The sequence below is a fragment of the Pteropus medius genome, unplaced genomic scaffold (genome assembly GCF_902729225.1).
Source record: "Pteropus medius unplaced genomic scaffold, Ma_sr-lr_union100, whole genome shotgun sequence".
NCBI lineage: Eukaryota > Metazoa > Chordata > Mammalia > Chiroptera > Pteropodidae > Pteropus > Pteropus medius.
The window spans coordinates 25,222,219-25,242,029 of record NW_024351730.1 but is presented as its reverse complement, the minus strand read 5'-3'; positions in this window follow the sequence as shown (position 1 = coordinate 25,242,029).

Below are 19,811 nucleotides of genomic sequence, written 5' to 3'. Positions count from 1 at the left end.
ATATTATACATCCTCCAAGCCCACACGTGTTTGTGTACACCTCTTATAGAGTTATTAGTTTTAGAAAGCTCGTGTGTTACGAGCTTGGGAATATCAACCTTACTACAAAACTCAATACAAGAATTCTGTAAAAAGGCATTAGAACTTTGATATGATTTGTTACTATAGATTTCCATCCCATTTTGAAGGACAAGAACAGTAACAGGTGACTCACATTTTGTTCAAATGGGATGGGACATGAAGTCAGGGTCTACTGGCAGAGCAAGAAATATATCATCGCCACTGCCGCCGCCGCCACCACCACCCCTCTACCCAAAACTGACAGATGTCATTCAACCCTTGTTCCCTAACTTGCATGGTACATGAATGAGATCCACCATCAGATCCACCTAGTTAGTACAGACTAAGACCTGCAATCTCCACAGCAGCTTTTTTTACTTTTTGCTTTTGCCATTAAATGAGAATCACAACTATACTCAAAAAATGTCCTCATTATCCAATGATCAAGTATCTTTCACCCATGATTAGAAGAAATCAGATGCCAAAGAGTTTTATTCTTGAAATACAGCCTAGGTTCTTCAACCATTTAAGAACTGTCAGCATCACTGATACTGTTTTAGGATTAAGAAAGAGACCAAGTTGTTTCAAATACTAGCTAAAGATTATTTCCAAATCTAAAGCACCTTGGCTATAATCTATGATTTGTGGCAACCCTTAAAATATGCCTCCAAGACCCTCTGCTTAGTGACAAGTAATTGACAGCTCTAGTTGCTATATTACAAACCAATTATTAGTGGAACAACAAGCAACCCAAGTTGGGAATATATACTGATCCTTGGGCCGCGGCCAAAATCCTGGCCATCTAGTCTAGGTGTGGAAGAAGGAAGACTAGAAAAGTCAGAGGAGGAAGTCTAAGAAAAGGCAGATGGATGTACAAGATGTACAGACTTTCATATCACATGTTAACATCAAAGAGGCACTGAACAGACAAAATATCTGCCAGTTAACAGCCAGCCTTCATCAGCCAATGGGAGATAAACACAGTGGCCGTGGTTGCAGGGATGGAGGCTACATGTGTTCAACTATAAGAAATGCCAATTTTCAAAGACAACGTAGCTACTGTTGCCTCTAAATTCCCAACCTGTCAGAGATGGCACTTGAATCCCCTATATGACTATTTAAGAAGACCAACTTGCCACTTGTTGGCAAATTGACTACATTAAGCCCCTTCCATTCTAGGAAAGCCAGAAATTCAACCTCCCAGGAATAGACACTTAATCTTGGTATGGGTTTGTCTTTCCTGTTTGCAGTACTACTGTCTGGTGTCTTCTGCAATGTTCCATCCACAAGTCTGGATACCACAGAGCAAAGCATCTGACCAATAGACTCATTTCACAGAAAAGGTATAGAATGGGCTCTCTGATCATGAGTCCACTGTTCATATCACATCATACAACCATTCAGAAAAAGCTAACTTAGATAAAAAAAGCTTTCAGAAAGCATAGCACAAGCACTAACAGTTAACATACTGTGTAAGTTTGGGATGCCTTCTGTCAGCTTACGGTGCTGGTAAGAATATATGTGGAACCCAGGTGATTCACTTGGGTATCTCCTCATACTTCCTTCATTGTCCTGCTATAGTTGATGCATTCAGCAGCCTGGGCTTGTAAAGGTATGAATAGTAAGGGTTCAGACCTCTTAGGGTGACGAATTGGGTCACACTGCCAAGTAAGCCACTAAACTTTAGATGTAGTGACAGCCAAGAGTGAAGAGAATTTCGAGTGGAGTGGAGAAAGGAGAAGATGGGTATCAGTTGTGACCCAAGATCAACTCCAGCAAGGAGAGTTGTATTTCATCCCACTTATATCCTGAGTTTCCCCTCTAGAAAAGAGGCCTACGGGAACCATGGAGTTGCTCCTCTGTGGATCCAGAAAGAGAAGTAGATCTGTTAGCACAAGGGGCAGACTGTGATGGCCATTAGAATGCCACACTTCCCACAGGCTGTTTCCAACCAATGACTGAGTGCATCAGGGACACTAAGGAAAGTCCATTCCTGGGAGACCTGGACTTCTGAGGGGTGGGTTCTGGTCTGTAACTTGCCATTGACCTTGCCAAGATACATAGCATTGCATCACTTTCTACCAATAAAGATTCTGCAATACATCCAGGGCAAAACAGTGATTGCATCACACTTCTAGTAAGTTTCCAACTTAACAGAAAGCCACTTGATCAGTTTTCAAAGACTTACTAAGTTGAAACCCAAGATACATGAAACTTAGGCACATAGTCAGTAAAATTTATCAATTCCAAGTGAACTTGGGATCAGGAACCACTGAACCAGATGATTACCCACGGGATCTAGAGCCAGCAACTTGAAGATTTAAAACTTGACTCAGACATAACTGAGTTTTAAGTCCTCTTTTGGGAACACAGAGATCTCCAACCCATTTTCTAAGCTTCTTACATTTCATGCTCTGTTCCAATATCTATAGATCTATATCGACATCAAGAGGCACCCAATAGTGGAAATAAAGAGCTCCACTCAGATCTCTTGTGGTAGTGTAATTGACTGACAGGCCCAGCTCATGCCCCATGGCAAGGATACTAAGGAAAGCCCATTTTAACAAGACACAGGACCCCTTTCTTAAGGAACTTTAAGTAAGACTCCTTATCAGCCTACCCAAACCTTTTATACTTCATTGAAATCTGAGACTATTTACTCACCTTTCTTCCTTCCCTACTTGTGGGATAAAAACTCCCCTACCATTGAGGCTCCGTCTCTTTTCCCTTGTAGAAGTTTCCTTCAGTAAATTCTTGCAAATCTAATCTGTCTTGGTATTTGCTTATACTAGGATTCCATCCAACACAAAAAATCTCCTCACCGTGCCACCCCCCTGACCCAGGACTGGCTCATGACCTTAGAAACCAGTAAGTACCTTATACATGCCTCAAAACTCCAGCTTCAGGTACTTGGCTCTCATAGAGATCTGCGATCCTAAATTCTCATGAAGTCTCTGCCTTATGCCAAATAAAATCCACAACAACCTAGCCCAGTAGCTCAGATTTTGGAGTAAAGAAATATCAGATTATAGGAGTGACTCTAGAAAGTTTTGAGGAGACATAAGATTAAAGTGACGGAGGTACCAACAAGAATATTCACACCCTGCTCTAATATCTAGAGATCCATGTTCAAACCAAGAGGGTCCCAGTAGTAGAAATAAGGGTCACGACTACAATAAAGGTAGGCAAGTGGTAGTAGCTCAAGCAGAAGTAAAGGGAACTACAAATCAGATATGCTCACAGCCAAGGACTCTTCTTCCATTTTCCTATGCCCTCACTGGGACCAAGGAATCTCCTCTGAAGCCTCTGAAGACAGAGCCTAGAGTTGAACTGAGGTCTCAGACTCTGTTACCCACTGGGAACATGGAAGCTGAACTCATTTCTAACCACTAGGCAGAGTCATATCTCACATCCACACTATCATGTGGTGATGATGTCTGAGATGCTCTAACCTGCTTCAGAGAAAGAGATGCCTTGTCTCATGAAAAAGTCACAAAGTTTTACAAACAATGTGAATGCGCCTTCAAAGGAGAGCTTCTTCATTTTTTTCCCACAAAAGCTGGTCTTCTCAGGGTCCCCTACCCCCACCAAAGAGAACAAGAACATTTAGTCCTATCACGTTATAGTGGACAGTGCTCTGCCAAGATTAGCTTCTGGTATGTAAAGTCAAATGTTTTAAGCCATTTATTACTTCTTTCCTTCTTATATTCCTTCTATGCCAAGGACGCAGATCTCAGGCTCTTTTGGTTATAGAGGGTGAGCAGGTGGTATTCAAAATGGCAGAAGAGGAAACTTTCAGTTTCTAGTCCAACAAGCAAAGGCTTTGAAGTCACCACTGTCCTAATAAATGAAAATCTGGACTGAAAAAAAACTTTCTAGATCCACACAAGAGAAGACAGAGCAAACCGCTGCTCCCTAGATTGGGGAAACAGGTGAATACAGAGAGTTTGTTAACTGGAGCAGAGACTCACAAGAGAAAAATGTGAACCATACTTGACAAGTTTCTGAAAGTTTAGCGCAGACAAGTCTGAGACTTAAAAACTTCAAGGGGACTCAGCTGTAGGGCCTCACATTTATGAAATTTACCTCCAGGAGCTCTACTAGGTGCCCACAGTAAGAAGCTGAGAGAGATCACCTGTTTCTGGCAGGAGGTGAGGAAACGAAATCATTAAAAAAACAGTGCCAGTGTGCTCTGTTCTTAATAAGGTCTGCCCTCAAGGGACACTAATACAACAGAGCCTAACCTACTGGGGTATCAGAGCCTAACTGACTTGGAAAGAAAATATTCAACTCCAGCCCACTCTAGCCATCATGATCCACCTACAACCTAAAGGGAGAGAAACATGAGTGAACTTCATAGTTCCAAAGAATAGGATCACTGAAATCCTGAGACCTAATCACATGGCTATGGAATGCTTCTCCTTTCAACCATACCACATTACCAAAGTTCTGTTCACAGCAGCTCCTTTTACCTGGTACCTCATTTCTGACTATCACGAGAAAATTACAAGGAATACCAAAAGGCAAAATGGCAGAAAGATACATTACTTTGTATATTATCTCCAACTTATTTTCTTCTCTCAATCCCTTGCATGCTATGGTTCCCACCACTTGGACAGAACCAAGATGACACTAATTCTTCAATCAACACCAGAATCTCCAGAGGAAAATCTACTCACAATGGCCAATGCATGGGCACATTATACTTCAAAGTAGGACAAAATCCTCAGGGCAATTCAGCAATAAGATCAAGTCACTTATAACCTCGACAGCTACACTAAGCCAGAAGACAGTTTAGAGAACTTAAATATCACCAGAGAAAAATGACCCAAAGATTTTACAACCAACACAATTAACTTTCAAGTTACCTCTACAAGTTATTATTAACATGTAAGACTCAATACTGCTGACAAACCCTGTCTTTGGAATCCACTAGAGGATAAGCTTTAGAACAACCTAAATAACTAGAGGTGCCAGTATTAAGTGTTTGTCCCTGCCAGAAGTCAGTGCTAGGACATACAGTGTTCAACAAACCGGAAGAATTGTTTCTATACTAATCTCTTGTCTACTTCCCTCCTCTGCGTGGCCCCCCGACAGTGGGCTCCCTCTGGAAACTTCTCAGCATGCCCCCTGATCAAACTTTGGAGCATTCCAGAAGATGCTGAGTTAGGTCTTGTAAAAACAGAGCCAGGGACTTCACAAGTTTACACTGAAAAATTTTATTTTCTTGTGATTAAGCCCAAAGGCAAGTATGCACACAATAAAGGGTCACATTCCTCGGAGAGGCATGTAGAAAGGTATGACATGAAGGAAGAAAGGCCTTACTTCTCGCCTACTTTGTCCTCTTTAACTACAATAACATTAATGCATCTATGTTGAGGCCATGCCTATATCCCCTCAGGTTCCTTTTTACCATTTTCTCTGTATCTCCTCAGCTCTGGCTTTCAGGGCCAGGGCCAGCATCTCTTCTAGATCGCTGCCCTTGGATTATTGGACCTGTTTTGCCTGTACACCCAAAGATCCAGGTGCACCTGAGGGTTTATACTTCCCTCCTCCACCAAATAAGGTCATAGTAACTAGTAGTGATCAAATGCAAGACTTTGAAAGTCCCCTTCCCAACTGAGTGTAACTTGTAGTCTAGTGCTCTCTTGTGGGATGCAAGTGGATAATACAATGTGCAGGATTTTGCCAGAGATCAGTTTCCCTCAGCTTACCTACCAACCCCTATCCTTACTCCCCACTTGTTCACTGTTTTCTCCTGGGAATACTTCCTTAATTACTTCTACACTAATCTCTCAGTCTTTTTGTGGGATGCCCAAACAAAAACTATTCCATATTAGGTCTTGCTTTAAATACATGACAATTCACAGCATTTCTAGTTTTGTGGATCTGCTTCTTGATTAGTTTGGAAAAAACGGACTAGGGCAGGTTTTCCCTTTCTTTCTCTAGGCGTCAGGGAAACCTATCGTGGGAAGTCACTGCTCAGTCTGCTCGTCCTTAGGCTACTTCCCAACTGCAGGCATAATAGCTTCTGGTGATTTGACAGCAAACAGCCAGCATTTGTGTCTTTGTTTTGGGGGCAAAGGAAGGAAGGGGCTTCATGAAGAGGCCCCAAAGGCCTGGGAATTTATGCTCCCTGAGTTTAGTCCAAGAAGGATGGGTAAGATGGTGCCAGTACTTTTGTTCCCTTTCCCTTACTGTCTCTGGTGGCCCTCTGCCATATCTACCTATGTCATCCATAGGACTCTACTTGATATCACACTATCGCTTTACCTCCTCTTGCCCATCCTACTTCTCCACTACCCTGTGGAGTTTTACCTGATTGTATATCCTTACTCACAAATTCTCATCTTAGGGTCTGCTTCTACAGAGACAAATTTAACACCCACTCCATACTCCTGGGCAGACCCTGACCCAGCTAAATCTTTCACAGACAGCACGTGCCTCTCACCATAAGCTTCTATATACGACAAAGCAGTTCCATCTACCCAGAGGATGTTGCCAATCACCTGGTCAGTTTGTATCTGAGAACCCTCTACTGGGCTTCTAGTTTAACTGCTAGCATATGACCCTAGAAGGCATGAGCCACTTTCTATGAAACCTGGCAGAAAGCTATGAAGATACCAAAGATATCCTAAAGTTGCTAAATGAGTCCATCAGCTGTGCCCTTTTCCCTGAGTGAATGGAGTCGCACCCTGTATGCCGTGGACAAAGATCTGAACTTTGCCCTGGTGACTCCATATACCCTAGGTTCTGAAAACTGAATATGTCCATCCCTGTAATTACCTGGAACACCACTTCCTAGAGGAGGTAAAAGGCCTCAGAAAGATAGATGACCCCCTACCCTCTGGTAACCACTAGTCTATTGTCCATTTCTATGAGTCTGTTTGTTCTGTTCATTTGTTGCTTTTAGGTAGGGGGGAAGGCAGAGGTAGCTGGGGTAAAAGGGGTCAAACATGTGGTGACAGAAAGAAATCTAATTATGAGAGGTGAACACACAATGCAATATATATGCCTTACTGTTAAGTTGTACATCTGAAACTTACTGGATTTTGTTAATGTCACCATAAAAAATTTTTTAAAAAAAGATAGATGACCACCTAACCAGGTGGTACAAACAAGATAAGCCTCAGACTAGGCAGGAGGTACCTTTGAGAAACTCAGTCTCAGGCATGACTGAGACCACCTGAGCTTAGCAGCCTTCACTACCAGCTTTCTTGTGTTGACTGCCTATCATCTGGGATCTTAGAGCTTTTGTGTCTTGAATTTCAGCTGGATTTAAGTCAACACTTAAACATCCCATTATTTCATATCCATGAAATTATACCTTAAGTTGAAAAAATAGCCATTATCTAGTAGTTTGCCCTACGAAGAACTATAATACTATACCTATAATTAATGGGAAGTAGTTTGGCTCCTGTGACCATTATACCCTAAGACTCACTTAGAAATGGGTGTTTCCTATTCCTACAACTTCAAGCCCTGCAGGATTAGTGTTTCTGATTACCTGGAGAGGAAGACTTCCACCAGGAGATATGGAATAGGTTCCAGAGGACCTAAAATTACAATTGGTCATGCTAGACATCTCATGCCAGTAAGCCAGCAGGCAAAGGGAGGAATTACTGTTATGGCAGGGATCATTGACCCTGAGCATCATATTTTGTAGCAGAAACCTATGTCTAGACTTGTGGGGTTGATTGGATGCCTCTTTGCCCCACCTATTGGAACAAAGTAGTTCTTGCAGCAATAATAGCCTGACAAGAACCATAAGTCTGGGCACCTTAATGGTTAAAGCATTCCAATCCAAAATATTGGTAGAGGCAAAGGGGAATCCATAATGAGTAAAGAGGGAGATGAATATCCATTACATTACTAAGGATTCATTTCAGGACAGTAGCTTGTCACACTAATTGTATTTTAAGTTGCCTTAAGATTGATTCAAGATGATAACCAGTCAAGACAAGTGAGCTCAATATGAAGCACAAGCAGATCCAGATGAAGTAGACTGACTGAGCAGACACCTAGCTCCTCCTGCTTATTTGTTCAGGCCACCCAAAATCACCTGCTAATAGCTTCACACACTAATGGCTTTCTGTGTCTCTCTCCCCATGTTCTGCCACAGGACCAGCTTGCCAATAGCGCTGTGAGTCCCCCAGCAAAAACTACCAACCAGTGGAGTAGGTCTCCTACCCCTTGGCAGCTACGTAGATCATTCCTCATAACTATCACACCAGAGGATCCTCAGCAGAATTGGCCAAAGTTGCCACAGTGGTCACTTACTCACTAATATAGTTGTATAGTGTACTTGCCCTCCCTGTGTCTCTTCCCTAAACTCACTGCATTTCTTAGAAATACCTCCCTAGGAAGTTACTGATTCCCAAATTCTTTTTTCAGGATCTGCTTTTGAGAACGCTGTCTAAGCAAGAGTTAAATCTTAGTTGACTTTTTACCTGAACATAGTCTTAACCCCAAAGTCACTCAAGTAACTAGCCTCTAGTTACATAGAGAAAGTATTACATAGTATTTTTGTCTACCTTAGCATAAGATAGATTTAAGCATTGTAGGCCTGTGTGTCTGCCTTTTGCCTCTCATATGCAAGTGAGTGGTCTTAGCCATTAGAAAGCCCATGTTAAGGAATTAAAGCAGGAGACTTCGCCTTGTTTCTTCCTTTTCCCCTTCTGGACTTTATAAAAGCTAGAAGTGAGTTAAGGAAAGATTTGAAAACCATGATTTTTGTTTCATCCACAGTGGTTTTTCAGCTGATTTACGCATTGTTTTTACACAGGAGAATACCAGTTTGGTTTAACGAGATCAAGAACAGTTTTCCACATACAGTAAGTCTGGAGAGATGCTGTTAACAGTTCTTATGCTCAGTGGTGTCTTCAAGGACCACACTCCCCCCATCCTCTCTTCTATTATCTTTAGAATGTTGAATTGCCAACATGCCTTTATTTCAAGCGTAATATGGTACTGACCTCCAGCATCACAAGCACATGGCAGACACAAATATAGGAAATAACTAGCCTTTTTAAATTTTTGATCAACTAAGAAATAACTTTCTCAGAAGCCCTCCACTAGTTATGTTTAAGTCTTGTTAACTCTCTCAGCAGTTCGTGGAGCATGATGTAGCAACAGGTTTAATTTTCACAGCCTCTTTCAGGCAGAAAGTAAAGGAGTGTTCAGTCTGCTGCATTAGCCAACAAATAATGAGTACCATAGAGGTTTTGAGTCTAATTTGAAAGACCCAGGTTTAAAGTAGGAGGTTCCAACTCTTCTCCTAGGGCACATATATTCCTACTCTCATTGCTTAATTACTTTCAAGGCAAAGTAAACAGTGCCACAAAGTAACCACAAAGTAACCTATAAGCCAATGTTAGCTGACACTGGGTGCTGGGGACTAGCACAGACACTACCTACTCCCTCCCCTTTCCACCCAAGAAATCAGCTTTGAAATGCCTGCCCAGAAAGCCCCAGGTCAAAAGAGAAACTCACTAGACTATCCTCCGTCCTTTGTTTCAACTGACGTCATACACTTGATCCAACAAGGACAGTCACAGCATAGCTCAATTTCCATGTAATATAATATTGCCTGCAGATCATGCATGCAAGTACAAAACCCACCCCATGGGCTCAGTTCCGACAGTGGAACTTCCTACAGCAATCAGAATAGACCCATAGCAGAAAATAAGAGGGAATTTCTTCTCACTTTCTCCCAGTCCTCATCAGAACTGCCTGAGTAACCTGACACTCAAGATCTGTTTATATCACTACAGCCTAAGAAGAAACAATACAGAGGAGTTTTTCTACTATACCTTGTCCAGGCCAACCAGCTAGCCCACACACTGCTGCTTTACCAGAGTACTGGAAGGGTACCAAAAATAGCATCAGCCTCAGGGGCCACCACCTGCACAAACACCAGTGTGACAGGTGCTCAATAGGTCCCTACACTCTAGGTGATGTTTCAACAGAAGGTTCTTAGGAAGTAGAACTCTTTCAAATCTGACAGTAATAGATGTCTACTACACTCAAAGCCAGACTGAGCTCTAAGCCAGCTATCTATCCTAGGAGGGGTTAGACATGATCAGTCCACCCCATGAAGAAGAAATCAGAACAGGCGAGCTATTATCCCATTACAGACTATATTTCAATTGGGTTCCAAATCTGAGAGGTCTCCTTTAAATACAGGGTGGTACAAAGACTACCGGTTATCCAGTATTCATTTTTTCTTCCTTTTAGTAAGAGTCTTCCATGTTTAGATAGGCACACATCCCCTCAGCTAAGACTACATGACCAGTTTTTCAGCTAGTGACCACACAACTAGATACTGAGCAATGGAATGTTGTCAACAGATATTAAGTATAAATGCCAGTCCATGCTTTTAGAAAGAAAGCTGCAGACCTGCCACCTTCTTTTGGTTCCCTTTCTGCTGTCTGGAAAATAGAGATAGTGGCCATGAGTCATCTTTGACAACTCAGAGAAATGGCCCAGAGGATACGTTACCAAAAAAGATAGATGGATCCCAAATCTGTGATTAGCCTTGAAGAACAAGATCACCCCTATAAAGTAACTACTAACACAAACTTTTAGGAGAAAGAAGTTATGAAAGTCACCCTAACAAGCAAGTACGAGACAATCTTCAGTGCCACAGACAAGTAAGGACACTGGAACAACTCCCTGTCCTTTGGAAAATTACTCTACAGTGGAACCTCCTACAGCAATCAGAATAGACCCTTTCATCCTTAGTTCCTCTTCTTACAGGTGCTTCCTGCCATGAAGATTCAATAAAGCCATACATAACTTTTGCTGTTAGTCCTTTGTTACTAGACATTAGTGATGAGTTCTGGGGTAGAAACAAAAAGGAAAAAACTGCAATTGTGTAGAATCTGAGAAAGTTCAATACATTGAAGCAGAGTAGAACAGTGGTTACCAGGGCCAGGGAGGTGAGGGAAACGGGGGTGGGGAGAGATATTGACCAAAGAGTACAAAGTTGCAGTTCCATGGGATGAGTAAGTCTAATGTGCAGCATGACTATATTTAATAGTCTATTGAATACTGGACATTTGCTAAGAGAATCCAGTAAGTGCTCTCACCACAAATAAAGGACAGTTATGTGAGAAGATATGTTAATTAGCTTGACTAGTAATTATTTCACTGTATGTATGTGTCAAAACATTATGGCATACACCTTAAATTTTTGTTTTTAAATTTAGGATGAGTTCTAGGGCCCATATGGATCACCCAGGGCGTTTGACTTCCCACTGCCACCCACAACACCATGTTTGTAAAGGTGATAAAAACAGGGGAGGCATTGAGGAAAGACTCCCAGTCATTGACAACCAGGCCTACTGTCTCAATTTAAACATTGAAGGTCACATATGAGTCTGGGTAAGGAGAGAAACCACTCAAAATCCAGAGTTGTGAATGCTGAAGGATACAAAGCTGAGACAATGGTCTGGCCACAGGGGGAAAATCTAAGCACCTATCTCCAGACCCTATTTTTTTTCTTCAGTGGGAAAACAAGTGGTAGGAAGTACCAAGTCTCAGAACCTCAGATTGTAACTAAACAGTAGAAGAGCTGGGAAGCTTATGCAAACCCCAAGAAGAGTTCACAGGTTAAAGTGAAAGATAAAACAAAGGAACATCATGACCTCCCCACCTCTACCAAGAGTCACCACTACCTACTGGCTCTCAGTCTTATTTCCTTCAGTCTCCATAGGCAGTGATCACACAGGGCCTTTGGAATCCTTACCATGGTGCTCACTATATATCCGCATGGGCAGCACCAGCATTGTGGACTGCTCTCACATGACACCTTTCATGAGCATCTGCCCCTTTCCAGGTGGAGATTGCTTCTCATATCTTTCTATAGTAGGTAGAATGGCCCCCAAAGATGTCTACATGCCAACTCCCAGAATATGTTATGGTTATGTGGCAAGGGAGAAGTTAAGATCGTAGATGGAACGAAGGTTGCTAATCAGCTGATCATAAATATAGGAGGATTATCCCAGTGGGACTAGTATAATCATAAAGGCCCTTAACTGTGGTAAAGAGACAGAAGAGTTGGTGCCAGTAAGAAAGGCTCAACTAGTCATCACTGGTTTAGAAGTCATGGGGCCAGAGACAAGGCATACAGGCAGTCTAGAGTAAATAAAGAAGTGGATAGAATCTTCCATCTAGAACTTCAAGAGAAAATGGCCCTGCCCACATTATCACCTTAGTCTCTTGAGACTTGTTTCAGCTCCAAATTCACAGATTTTATAATAATAAATCTATTTTAAGCCACTTTGATACAGCAGCAGCAATAGGAAACCCCTATCTTCTATCAAGACTCAACAATCTTTACCAAGAAGCTGGAATGCAGGTAGAGGCCTGTTGAGCCGAAATTTCTGCTAATGCATAACTATCTCCACTGCCTCTGCACTTCCCAGCAGTATCAAGCTGATGGTTTGTTTGGCAACAGGAAGATTCACAATTATAGCCATCACCACCATCATGACCACTTTCTGCTCAAAGAGCCTCAGACTCACAAGCAAGGAAGCCATTTAATGAGCCAGAGTGCTGCCCTCAGTGGACATCTGAACTCCTCAGCCCACAGTACCCCAGGAACAGTCCCAAAGAGTCCCATATACAACTGATTTGGATCAGTGTGGATAGTACTTCTCTATCACTTGTACTAGTACTTCAGTTTGGTAATTGAGAAAGCAACTCATCAGAAAAAAATTTCATATCAGAAGGAAATCATTTGCATGTTAATGAATGGTTCATATAAAGGTAATAAAAACTTGAAGATATACAAGTGTTTGATGCTTGCATATTTATATGAATACCTATCAAGTCTGCAAATAGCACATTTTAAGATCAATGAAAAGCCTGCTAATGCAGTATATCCAAATACTGGACAAGTAAACCTCTTAAACTTTTAATGAGTACTAGATCTTTTCACCCCTCAAAACTAAATAGATTCCTTTGCAAATCCATTTAACACATTTAAGGTGATATTTTTCTTTAGAAATACTACCCCAACCCATTCATCAGCTGTGATGGCTTTTTTGGTGTGTTGACATGCTCAGGGTTTAGTCCTCACTTATTCATATACTGCATGCTGCAGATGTAAGTAAAGCCCATAAACAATCAACTTTAATGAAGTGTCTCAGCCAGTCTCATGAGCCTGTTGTCATCAGTTGTCACCTTAAGATCAGAGCTGTGGCTTCTCCACCACCAAAAAAAGTTCTACCTGTGGAGAGTGGTTGTACCTGTGCCCATGGATTCATCCTGATCACAATGTTCCTTTTGACTTCCTGTGGACAATAGCTTTGGTCTGAACTCCTTAGTTGCCCATGATCTTTTCATCTTGACCTCCTGCTCTACTGATTTGACTTGCTTAGCCAGGCCCCACAGTCACATAAGTCAATTTCTCCTATATCTTTATAACATTTATATTTTATACACATGTGTGTATGTACACATACACCTTCTCCTGGTTCTGCTGCTCTGGCTGAAACCTGACTTTGAAAACTCCCAGTCTCGAACGGGGCCCTGAATAAGAGGGCTCTGCAGCAGTCTCAGATTGTGGGCCACTGTCCTGAACTCAGGTCTTGTGGCCCAGAAGAAACAGTGCTAAGAGGTAAAAAGTGGTACATTCATGATTGGACTTGAACGAGTCCAGAAACTAAGCAGAAACAAGAAACCTAGATACCCTGCCACCTACTTCTTTTGGACCAGTTCCTTACATTCAACTCAAACCTATGCACCTTGAAGATGGGGAAGAAGAGTTGGTCAAGCACATAATAGAATTTGAAAATCAGGAAAAATCCAGGTAAGAAGCATGTGCATCTATTCAACGGAATAGACACAAAATCTGCATATGTGTCTCACATCAATGACAGTAACCACTATAGAGGCAGCACTGATCAGGGATGCTGAGTAACACCACCTTGGACCAAGGACTCATTTCAAAGTTAAGGGGGTAAGACAATGACTATATATCTACTTGTCTTTATATGCATCCCATCACCTAGATGCTGATGGTCTTACAGATCGGTTGTAGGAATGCCTTCAAGACTCAAGTTGATGACTTAATAACAGCCTGTTAATCTTTGACACTATCCCGCAGAATGTCCTCTACAAGTTGAACCAATCGCTATTATGTGGTCCTTTGTTCCCAAACTCATGTTAGATAGCAGTAGTCAGTTTAGCCCCTCTTACAATTGAAGTCATGCTTGAGGCTCTGAATGATGATTTGTCTTGAGGGATGGGAGACAGATTCCAAAAGACAGTTCTAATAAACTTGGAGTTAAGTAACTTTTTGGTCATTTGGGCTCAAACCAGTAACCCAGCAGGGAAAGTAAGTTTCTTTCACTGACAGCATCATTCATCCTCATCATGAGTTGGGGTAGCTGTTATTACATGTTGGCAGGAATTAGTATGTCTAGAATTCAGGGAATCACAGGAGAGTGCCCTGGTGCTCAGTGAAAATAGGCAAATTGCAACAACCAAGGCATGACAGTCAAGGTAACTAGGGGCTCACACTGGAAGAATAAAGGTGTGAGTATTCCATGAGGCTAGAAATCTAGTCCAGTATAAATGCTGGCCAAGGATGAGAATCTATAATGAGAGAAATTAATGTCAATTACATCCCTGGGTCTAACTGCAGAATATGACTTCTAACCAACCCTGCTATTTTAAAGACTGTGGCCAGCAACCACCTTGACATACCAGTACCTGCATGTACTCAAAAGCAAGGCAAGGAAGGGCATGGATAATCAGTTTTGAAACTTCATCCTTTATCTCCTTGACGCTGAATTAGTCTGCAGCTAAAGTAGTTCCACCACTTGCCATCAGCTTCTTATTTCAGGCACCCACATTCAATTCTCTACCCAAGGGTTTTCTTCGGCACCACATGAGTTTTCTCCACCTGCTTATTGGATAGCCTGCTTGCAGAGACAACCATCAACAAATGAACAGGAACAGTAATTGAGTGATAAATACTTTAGCTTCCCTACTCCTCTGAGGACCAATTCCAAAACATTATGGTTCCTCAGTCCCCAATGGGCTGTGCCCCAGTTGCCTAGAGCAGTTACTCTCAGTGTGCCCTTGCTGGCCTTACTCAATCCATTGTCACTTTGCATATTCCATTTGTTTCCTGAAGACATCTCTGAAATATGCCACTTAAATCCTCATCTCAGAATCTTCTTTTAAAGAAATCTACACTAAAAGTACTCAAAATTGCAATACAAAAGTCACGTAATTGTTCCTAAATTACTATATGATCATTTATAGTTGCTATCACGATTTATTCGAACAGATGTGGGAATAAACTGGAAGCATAAACTGTACAAACTGAAAGGTAAGCAAAGTAGCAGAAAAAACACTGACTATGGAATTACAGAGATGGATTTTTTTCAGTCCTACCCATTACTATTGTCTTGAACAAGTCACGTCAGTATTTTTCTTTCATTTAAAAAGATGTTTTATTCTTCTGTGAATTCCTTCAAAAGTTATCTGCAATTAGCATAAGAAAAAACTTTAAGTCTCTTAGTTTCAACATTTTAGGAACAACAGATTCATTAAGAAAGTTTACTATCACTTTCATGGCCACCAGTAATAATTTAGATTAGCATGTGTAGACTAATAGGTCTGTAGCAGCACCTAATGACATTGCCACAAAGGTCATGTAGGAAAAGCTTGAACCACAGCTGATATGAGTTTTCGCCAAATACCTTGTGAATCACCTGGAACATAAGAACATTAAGAGGCTTATGAAGAACACCTCATCCCTTCACTGTGTATTAAGGAGGTTGTCATGAGCAGTTCTGTGCCTCCAGAGGTTTGTTAAGTATGAACAGTGTCCATGAAAATCAGATTCTACTAAGGAGTAGACAATAGATCAACTAGCTCTGAAAACAGATGGTCTCAGAATGTCAGATTCACCTCTATCTCATAGGCTAGACTCAAGCCCAAGAGGCAGAATCAAGACAATGAAGAGCCAGCAGTCTAGGTCCCTCATAAGATCTATGCTGCTTAAGAATAGGAAGACAAGTGGAATAAGCCCTGAATCCCATGGTGCAGGCCCAGACGGAGGCACTGCAGGTACATATCTTGGTAATAATACTCAGTGGAGAGCTTTGATGCTTAAAGTGAAGGATTCCTTGTTACCCAGCCATTGAACATGGCCTGCTAAAAGAAGAATAATGCTAAGTTGGTCTCTTCTGATTTTTGAGGCAACACACTACAATTGGATGTGCTACTTCAATTTGTCAAGTAATCTAAAAGCTTGAGGCCATATGGAAGCTTCACAACAAATCCAGCTTTGTCTGCATGTGCTATAGGATAACTCCTAAAATTTTGCAGGCTCCAATTCAGAATCACCTTCCCTAATAAGGACAGGCTCACATGTCAGATATTTCACAATAAGTTTGAGAATTCTTCAGTTCTCCCTGTAGATAATGTGTTTGAAAGGAGTTATACAAGCAGTATGACAAGTAGGCCATTTTTTCCTGTAAGGATCTGGCCAAGAAAAATCAAAGATTAACTGGTGGTTTCATTATCATATCCAAATATGCTCTTATCTAGTTGAATAGTGAGTAGCAAAGACAATGTGTATTGAAGCAGAGGTGAGCACAGGATATATAGGGCAAAGCAATAGAGTAAGCTACATATTTTAAGCAGAATTTCCCATTGCACTTGAAATGGAAGAGTGCCCTGGCATAGTCTTTTTTTTTTTTTTTTTACCCAATATTTCTGTTATTCCTATTTGCCTACATCAGCAGAAGTGTTGGTGGTGATTTGCAGCTTCCTGGAGATGTTCAGTCATGGCTAGAGTTCACTTTAATTTTCACTGTTCTATGGCTGCTCTCTCCATATAAATATAATTTAATATAAATAAATATATTAATTTATATTTATAAATAAATATAAATTAAATGTAAATAAACCTATATTTAATAAGGTTGTCAAGGCTATTTAGTTTCAAGATACTGCTCATATGACATTTCAAGTTATGGAAAGGAAGCCTCAAGCATTCCTTAGTGCCTTATTGATACCTGCATGTTCTTTCAGCTTTTTTCAGCTTTTGACACTTTTGATATTGATAACTATTGACAAATTTCATCTATTGAACTCCCTGGAATGGGCTCCATTTTGCTCACTGGATTCTACTTGATACAGAGGCATGGAACACCACTGTCCAGAATGCTGGTGTAGAACAGCTTCCCTTCAAAGTGATGAATACAGCCTTTGAGGGTACAGGGAACTTACTATCATGAAGGATTTAATGGCTCTCTTCCCTTGACTGGCCACAGCCAAGACATTTGGGAAATGGAATCTGGTCATTCTTGCTCTCATTGTAACCCAGTCCACTCTGGTATCCCACCCTGTGAACAGCTAGATACCCCTAAGATCATGGAGGTGGCCATTCCTTCAGTTCCCTGAACTAGGCCCTGCTATACTGAGCTTAGTAAAACCCAAGTACTCAATATGATAGAAAGGACCGATAGCAATGCCTATCTTCATCCTGGAGAAGGTCTGTTCCTAGAACCATCTCACTAGCCTATCAGAGCTTTAAGAAAAGAGCTAAAGAATGTGCCAGAGTAAGCACCAACCCAAAAGTGGGTCTCCATAGCCCAGAGCCCATTGACACTGGATCACATTCACATACCTGAATCTGGTACAGGGAAAGCAGGTTCCTTGAGGTATCCAAGGGTAAAAAGTAACATCCTAAGAAACTAAAGGGAAGTTAAGCATTTTCTTCATGAAAGGCAGAGCACCCTACAATGAGTTCATCCTGAGAAAACTGTCCATGCTTAGAGAAGTACCATGGTTCTAATAGTAAGCCTAGGCTGTAGTATAAGGTGCCCTGAATTTCCCTTGATCTAGCAGATCCAACGGTGCTAGGAGGTATTCGTGAGGCACAAAGTTTCTCTATAAGTCTGAGAAACCCAAACAAGCTAGAAGGTAGACCCCTAGGATTCTAGAGCAAGGCCATATCTTCTATGGCAAAGAATTACTCTCCATCTGAGAGAAAGAGAGATCATGAATTAACTACTGGGCCCTAGTGGAGATCTAGCCTTGAACATGACACCAGTAATATTCCAATTGGAGCTACCCATCATGAGCTAGATTTTATTGAATCTAAATAATATCAGGTAAGACAATCATTTTCTTTCCTTCTAAACTTCTTTCACTCAGTTAATGGTACCACCATATTCATCAATGTCCATACCAGAAACCTGGAAGCTACTCATGATCTCAATTACTACCCACTCTTATGACACATTCATTCTAGTTTTAGAGGCCATCTTTTTTGCTTGAAATACTGCTATAATGTTGAAGATACTAGTCTGACCATAACACTCCTTGTCTAAAACTATCCAATGTCTTCCTTTACTTTTTAGGTAGGTAAGTGTTAACACTCTTGAGTCTTTCAAGGACACCTGCTCTTCTCTCCAGCTTGGTACTGTTAATACCAAACAGTTTGCAGTTCTCCATATGCTTTGTCTACACAGAAGACACTTTGTTCTAAATCTCTTTCACATAGGCAAATTCTTCTAAGAATTATTTTAGGGCTCACTTTCCTTGACCCTACCTCCATTACTTACTTTGGTACCTCTTCTTTACTATTAGCCGGATGCTCTACTGTCATCACCACATTAAATTCATTCCACTACATTTCTATTTTCTCCATTAGGTTTATTCATTTGAAGCAAGGCAGGGTCAGACCTTATTCATGTTAGTCTTAGTTTTTATGCCCCTAGAAGAATGGATTCTGGTGCTAGGAGCTTTAAAGTTGGGGACCAGACCAGTTGAGCATGCAAGGGTTTTTGGAAACAATCTGTTCCTATAGCTATTTATTCACATTAATATACACTAATATAGGGAATTCAAGAATTGTTGGACATAGAATCTGAGCTGACATTGATATCTTGAGATCCAAGTATCTTGACCCCATGTTAGAGTGCAGACATATGGGAGGGGGCTGTCTGGTAATAAATGGAGTCCTAGCCAAATATTTGACTGACAACTAGTCTAGTAGGTCTGAGAGTATAGCCAGAAATTACCCCTGAGTGTATAGTTGAGATTAACTTGGCATTTGGAATACCCTACATTGGGTCCTTGGCATGTGAAGTAAGAGCTATCACAGTGGAGAAGGCAAATTGTGAGCTTCTAAAAATGTCTATCCCAGCCAACTTAAGTCAAAAGTATTGCATGCAGGATGGCCAATATTAGTTCTATGCTTAAGAATCAAGCAAAATGATTGGTGGTCCTTTAATCTCAGGTTAATTCTACATTCTGGCACATAAACAAAGTGAGTGGGTACTGGAGAATGACTAGTCTTCAAGTTCAGCCAAGTATTAGCCCTGGCTTCCAATGAGTGAGATTTCAAGAAGTACATCTGGGTCATCTACTTTGTATGAAGGAGAAGGGGCCCAAAGTGAAAATGTACATAAACACATTAGCAATGGCTTAGCTATCTGGTTAACAGTCTAGAAGGAAGACTAAAACAGACAGGATATTGACAAATGAATACAGATGGACATAGGGAGACTGGCATGAAGTGAGAATTGTTTTATCCCATGTTTACACTCACCAGAAAGGATCCACCACAGAAGAGATACTGAATAACCAAGTAGATTCAATGGCTGCCACCTGACATTAGTTGCACCGTATTTAGAATGGCAGATACATAAGTGAAGTGGCCACAGTGGCAAAGAGAGGCCATATATGGGCCCAACATTATGCATTTGTTTTTATCA